This window comes from Tasmannia lanceolata, unplaced genomic scaffold, assembly GCF_043159265.1.
Source record: "Tasmannia lanceolata isolate RefF3 unplaced genomic scaffold, GAP_Taslan_0.1 ptg000007l, whole genome shotgun sequence".
In the NCBI taxonomy this organism is placed as follows: Eukaryota; Viridiplantae; Streptophyta; class Magnoliopsida; order Canellales; family Winteraceae; genus Tasmannia; species Tasmannia lanceolata.
Genome location: NW_027518684.1, coordinates 26013017 through 26020312, shown reverse-complemented (window position 1 = coordinate 26020312; position 7296 = coordinate 26013017). Strand labels below are relative to the sequence as shown.

The 7296-nt window shown below is 40.0% G+C and overlaps 1 non-coding gene across 1 annotated transcript; it reads right to left on the bottom strand.

Moving 5' to 3' along the window:
• Positions 1-6309: 6309 nt before the first annotated feature.
• LOC143882376 (small nucleolar RNA R71) lies at positions 6310-6416 on the bottom strand. Its single transcript, XR_013252215.1, has one exon. It is a non-coding gene; the product is annotated as a small nucleolar RNA R71 (small nucleolar RNA).
• Between the last annotated feature and the right edge of the window lie 880 nt (positions 6417-7296).

Below are 7296 nucleotides of genomic sequence, written 5' to 3'. Positions count from 1 at the left end.
AGAGTTATATAGGATTTGGGTGAGAAGGGTTGCCAAATTAATAGATGGAAAAAGATGTAGGGATGAGATTAAAAGCTAAGCTTAGGAAACAAATGAAATGACAAGATTAAGGCTTGAATAAGATTTCTATATCTCTTCTAAAAAAACGTCTAATATTTCGCACAAGGCTACTTTCTAAAAATTGAGAGTGTATTCCAAAAGAAAACATGGGTTACTTTCCTATTTTTTCTCTTTCCAAAGTTGTCTCTTGTACAAAACCTTCAATTATATTTGCAAGCAACTTTCTAAATGTTAGAAAGAAAATAATGAAAAGTTTCCAAGTTAAGGGATATGTGCATGTGATGAAGGGAAATTTCCACCGAAATAGGAAAGAGAGACAAATTAGGAAATGTGAGGTAAAAAGGAAATTGCTAAATTGTTGGTTTATGGGAGACGAAAACATAAAGGGATGAGAAAGAGATACGGTCATTGGGAGAATTGCTATTTTGGTGGGGAATGAGGGGACGAAATAGGAAGTGGGAAGAGAGAGAGAGAGGGAGAGACGAAATAGGGATGGACAAAATAGAGATGGGCCCACTTTCCAATTTCGTGTAATAATAAAAAAAACGTCCAAGGGAGAGAGCTAAAATGTTGGAAAGTTCTCCCTATTTTTTCTCTTGCTCATTTTGTGAAACAACCAAGTTGTCCCCACCTTTTGAATGAATTGCAACAATGCCACAATTATTTGCAAATAGCTAATCTACCCCTCCATGCAATAAACATGAACAATTATATTCACCTCCCTTCATATCAGTTCCAAGGATTGATCCAAGCCATCCATTTGACAGTCCATCATGTAAATTAATTGCACCACTAAACCATTACAACGAGATGATCCGAACCGTTGAATTAATGGGCTGATGCGTGAATTTCAACTTTACCAATGTTGCACCTCTTGAATCATTTTTGTGGGCCGATCTTAACCATCTAATCGATGGGTCAAAATACATATTGGTTGCACTCCACAATTTATTTCCCAATGCTTATCCGAACCAACCAATTGGTGGGGCATAAGATGATCTTATCCCTCCAAATGATGGAAAATTCTTTAATCTTCAATATTCTTTGCTCAATTTTTCATGAAAATTCAAGAATAACCCTGAAACACCAAAAAACAGACAAAATACCTTAGTAGTACCGCCCTAAATATAAAATATGCATGTTTTTCCTACCTACAATTCACATATAAATGTGCTCATCAACGACCGTTAGAACGAGTCTTGGGGGGATGTCGCTACTAACAGCTAGGAGGGTCATCGGAAGTCAAGTTTGGGGCCTGACTTTGGGAGGGACCTCGAGGGATGTCGTTTTGACATCCAGTGCTGTCACTGGTAAATGAGATGCCAAAATGGCATTGGGTACGACAAATCGTACACAAGACTTGACATGAATAGAGCAGATGTATGTTTGTCACTTGCTCTTTGTTTTGGGTAAATGACTTGATTGGATGCAGTACCGCATACAAACAGATTTACTCATGTTACGCCTGAACATTGACTTGGTTGTGAATGAACCAAAATATCGGGACTTCGCTGGTGAGCGAGTGAGTCAGGGCTAATGGAATTGACTAAGTGAGCGAGTAAGCCTATGTTGATGAAGGATTGGCCTGGCAAGTGAATGAGCAAGGGCAAATGGAATCGATGAAGCAAGCGAGTGAGCTTGGGTCGATCAGGGATTGGCTTGGCGTGTGAGTGTGTCAGGGCCAATGGATTCGACTAGGCGAGCGAGTGAGCCTGGGTCTATCAGGGATTGGCCTGGCAAGCGGGTGAGACAGGGCAAATGGAATCGACCAGGCAAGCGCGTGAGCCTATGTCAATCAGTGATTGGCTTGGATGCGAGTGTGCTTAGAGCCAATGGAATTTGACTAGACAAGCGAGTGAGCCTATGTCAATAGGGGATTGGCCTGGTGAGCGAATGAGCTAGGGTCAATGGAGTCAACCAGGTGAACAAGTGAGCCTGGATCGATCGGGGATTGGCTTGGCGTGCGAGTGTGCCTAGAGCCAACAGAATCGAATAGGCGAGCAAGTGAGCCTATGTCGGTCGGAGATTGGCCTGGCGAGCGAGTGAACGAGGGCCAATGGAGTTGACCAGGCGAGCAAGTGAGCCTGGGTCGCTCAGGGATTGGCTTGGCGTGTGAGTGTGCCTAGAGCCAATGGAATCAAATAGGTGAGGGAGTGAGACTAAGTCGATAGCGGATATGCCTGGCGAGCGAATGAGCCAGGGCGATTGGAGTCGACCAGGCGAGCGAGTGAGCCTGGGTCGATCAGGGATTTGGCTTGGCAAGCGAGTGTCCCTAGAGCCAATGGAATCGAACATGCGAGCGAGTGAGCCTATGTCGGTCGGGGATTGGCCTGGCGAGCAAGTGAGCGAGGGCCAATGGAGTCGACCAAGCGAGCGAGTGAGCTTGGGTCGATCAGGGATTGACTTGGCGTGGGAGTGTACCTAGAGCCAATGGAATCGAACAGGCGAGCGAGTAAGCCTATGTCGATCAGGGATTGGCTAGGCATGCGAGTGTGTCTAGAGCCAATCAAATCGAACAGGCGAGCGAGTTAGCCTACGTCTATAGGGGATTGGCCTGGCGAACGAATGTGCCAGGGCCAATCTAAACTGACTGGATTGAATCTGATAAGGATCTTGGTGTGACAAGTTAATAGATTCCTCCAGGGATTGATCGCCTTTCATTTGCATTTGTTCGTGTTGTTGTTTGTTTTGAAATAAAGTGCATTTTATGTAAATGGTCGCCATCCTAGGTGAGTATTTATACAAAATGCCCCTAGTTTAATTCTTTTGACAACTTTATTTGAGCATTTTGCATTGTTAGTGACAGCTAACAATGCAAAATGCCCCTAGTGTGGTTTCCTTAACAATTTGATCATACATTTTGTATTATTAGTCATACTTCCATGGTTAATAATACAAAATGCTCCTAGTGTATATATTCCCATAGACAAGAGAAAGTTGATACAAGGTAAGAAATAAGAGTGCAATTTCATTGCAACAACAAGAGGGTTCTTTCTGAGCGCTCCTGATCCTCAGGTTACATCTTTCTGAACATTCTTCTTTTATACGCGAGGTACTGAGCTGCATCCTGATTTCTTCTAATCGAGGAGAGATTCGATGTGTCTTTCCTTCAATGTATGATTACCTTTGCTGGTTAATGGCTTTGCTGGTGAAAGGCTAATCTTTTCTCTGACTTTCTCTAGGAGAGTTTAGAAGAAAGGTAGAAGACTCGACTCCTACTGAAACAAAAGCTTTCAATTTATTTTAGGTAGGTCGAACCTTAGACGATGAGTTTAGATGTATTTGTTCATGCGCAATGTTCCCTGCCCCCTGTTTTTCAATCATGGTCCTAAGACCCTTTAGATTGTTCGAGTTTTAACGAATTTCGTTATTAGACCAAAGAGTTCTTCGCCCTGTATTTTTTGAAGACATGCTTTGTCAACAACCAAGTTGCCTTTTGAACTTGGCGGACCATTTTGTCCTGATTTTTTGTAGAAACGAATCTTTGAGGTTTTTCATTTTCACGGGCACAATGACCCTAAATTTTGCCTAAGCCGCCTTTTAAGGTTTTTGACTAAGTGGGTCTTCAGATGTTCTTGTTCTCAATATTGGGAAGACTTGCTTGTGAAGTCTTGAAGACTTGGGGTTGCTTTGCAGAACATGACCGAACCTGAATTGACCAGGCTGCCTACGTACCCCAAAGAAGGTTGGGATCAGGTCCACGTTATTGAGGCTTTTATGTGGGGGAAAGGGTCGAATGGGATAACACAAAGGATTCTGTTGGTGATGAACACATTTATTTGTGAATGGTAGTGGTAGGATGCATGCATATTTTATGTTTCAAGCGGTGCTACTAAGGTATTTTTGTTGTTTTTGTTGTTTCAGGATTTTTATTGAAATTATGAAGGAAATTGAGCTTAACATAAGAAAATAGTGAAGAAATGACCAATTGCCATGAGAATCCAAAGTTCCAAGATGTCTTAGTTGGCCGAATTGGCATGATGCTTTAGTAGGATCAAATTGATAATGCCACACCCCCTTATTTTGCTTTGAAAGATGAAATTTCAAGGATGGATGATGAAAAACAAGAGAAGAGAAAGGATTTTAATTTCAATGGTTGAGATTGAAATGATCAAGAGAGGAGAAGGGAATTATTAGTTGTTTATGTGCATTACAAAGGAAGGATAGATTTGCCATTTGCGAAAGTATATGGCATTGTTGCAATTCATTCGAAAGATAGGGACAATTTGGTCCTTTCATGCACATATTCCTCAACTTGGAAACTTTCCATTATTTTTCTACCATTTATAAAGTTGCTTGACAAAATAATTAGAAGGTTTAGACAAACCTTTGGAAAGAAAAAAAATAGGAAAGCAACCTATGTGTTTTTTTAGAAGAGATATAGAAAGCCCATTCACGCCTTAATCTTGTCCTTTCATTTGTTTCCTAAGATTAGCTTTTTACTCCACCTTACATCTTTCTCAATCACTTAATTTAGCAACCAATTCTCACCCAAAATCTATATATCAATCTCTCTTGAACTGTCTCCCATCTTCTTGAATTTTTAGTCTCGTCTCGTCTCGTCGCGTCTTCAGCAGTTTTTTTAATTTTTTTTTAAAACTTCAACGGACCATAACTTCTTCGTTTTAGCTCCGATTCGCGCGTGGTCGGATCCGTTGGACTCGTATCGACGAGAGGAATCCGATAAAGGCTTGAAGGAGGACAATGATTCAACCATTGAAGGAGAAAAAGAATAAGTTTTTCTTATTTTGCTCTCTATTTTAAATTACAATTTGATATATTTTTGCTTTCAATTTCAATTAAAGAAGAGTTCTATTTGTTTTCTTTTTCCTTCTCAAGTTCTTAATGGCAATTCTCTTCTTTCTACTTTTTATTTTTGTTTCTTTGACTTTCTTCATGAGTAACTAAATCCTATATACTTAGGGTTTAGATGAAACCATGGGGAGGGAGAAAGGTTTTTCATTAAATTTAATGGTATGGAATTAATAGTTTATAATTGTTGCATACCAATTATTTATGCCATTGGCTTTCCCCTTTCGTATGAGTGATTGTTATGAACATTATAAATATTTATATAGCCTTTAAAATTGGAGTGTGTCTTTGATAAATTACTCATGGGCAATGACATCCATTGATCTTATTTCCCATAGACTAATTATCAAATATACAATTCAATACACAAAAATTATTTTAATTAATCTAATCCAAGCCCATGGTGGATTCTAACCCTAAGTACTCTTTTATTTTGAATTAAGGTTTTTACAATATTCCAAATTACTTTTGCAATTTTTCAATTTACTTAAGCCCTTAGAATTTTGGTTTTCTAATTAAATTAGATAAGTAGTTAAAAGAGATCATTAGAACCTTGGTACACTTTGCCTAAATTAGGATTTTAAATCAAAAAGATCTTAGTTAAATTTGATTCTTAGATTGATTAGAATATACGCTTATATATAGTGTTGGCTCCGAGGTCAAGTCCACGAAAATCCTGAGTCCATTCCAGGCAACATTATATCATAGCTAGTATTCTAATCGGTACAAGAATAGGATTGACAACTAGATTTCTCTTCCCTGAGTTCGACCCATATTTACACGATCCGTGCACTTGCGGTTCTTTAATATCTCTAACAAGTTTTGGCACCGTTGCCGGGGAAGAGAGTTGCATTAGAATCTTAATTATTCGAAGTGTTAGATTAGTAGTTATTTTTAGTTTAGTTATATTTTTGGTTTCTTGCCTATCCATCTCTCTTACTTGGTTTTCTTGTGTTTATGACCGTAGGTTGGGTGCGGAACTCGGCCAATCGACTAGAAAGAGCAAACCGGTTAGAGACGGCGGAAGACATCGCACCAAATTCAAATCAAGTAGTCATGGTGGAAGAACAAGAGCCACCCAAGAGTTTGCGGGATCACTTCTATCCGGCCCGAACCGCGCAACCTTCTTGCATTAGATTGCCGATTGCGCAGGGTAATAATTTTGACCTAAAATCGCAATTTATCTCTTTGCTTTCTCATTTTCATGGCCTCCCTTCGAAGGATGCTTATTTATTTTTGATTGAGTTTGAAGATGTATGTGCTTTGATTAAGTTGCAACAACTTACCGATGATGCGGTAAAGTTGCGGTTTATTACGTTTTCACTCAAGGATGGAGCCAAAAAGTGGCTCTATGGCTTACCAACGAACTCCATCACCACTTGGGAGGAGTTCACCGTCGCTTTCCTAAAATAGTTTTTTCCATTACATAAAACTAATAAGCTTAGGAATGATATTTTACAATTCAAACAAAATCCATTAGAGTCATTTTCTAAGTTTATGGAGAGGTTCAAAGACCTACTCCAAGAGTGTCCTCACCATGGAATTGATTTGTGGCACTTATGCCCAATTGTTTATGAGGGCATAGATTACCAAACAAAGCAACTTCTTGAGTCCATGTGTCCTAACGGTTTTACATCTTTCACGGATGAGGCCGCGGCATGGAACTTCTTACTTGATTTGGCGGAAAAAACAAGAGAGTGGAAATTCACTCAAGACAATGAGAGAGCCACTTCAAGTAAGGGATTTCTAATAGAGGGTACGTGGCAAAAGAGGCCCACCTTGATAGCTTAATCAAAAGGCTAGAAGCAATAGTTGTTAAAGGACCTTCACAAGTCAATCAAATTGCACATAGTGTTCCTATGTGTAGTTGGTGTCAAGCCACAGACCATGTCATGGAAGAGTGCCCAACTCTTGCTAAATTTGGTAATTCTAAGGAGAATGTAAGTGCTTTGTATTCTAATAATCCTTATTCTAGCACTTATAATCCGGGATGGAGAAATCATCCCAACTTTTCATGGAGTCAAGGTGGACCATCTAATTTCCAAGGCCAAGGCCAATTCGGCCAACCTAGGTCCACCTTCCCTCCCACTTTTGTTCTGCCATCCCCTTCCCCTCCTACTTTTCAAAACCCCATGATTAATAATGTTTCAAATCAGCAACTGCCGGGTTTTCAAAAACAAGGAGAGTCGGCACGCATAGCTTCCTTAGAAAAAAGCATAGAACTTCTCACTAGCACTTTCATGACAAGCCAACACAACATGGAGAAGCAAATCTCCCAACTTGCCATGGCGTTGCATGAGAGGGAAAAGGGGAAGAAGCCAAGTCAACCCGTTCCTAATCCAAGGAACTTGAATATGAATGTGAATCAACATGTACCGCCAAATCAGTTGAATGCCATTCAACCAATTTTGCCGCTGCAAGAGC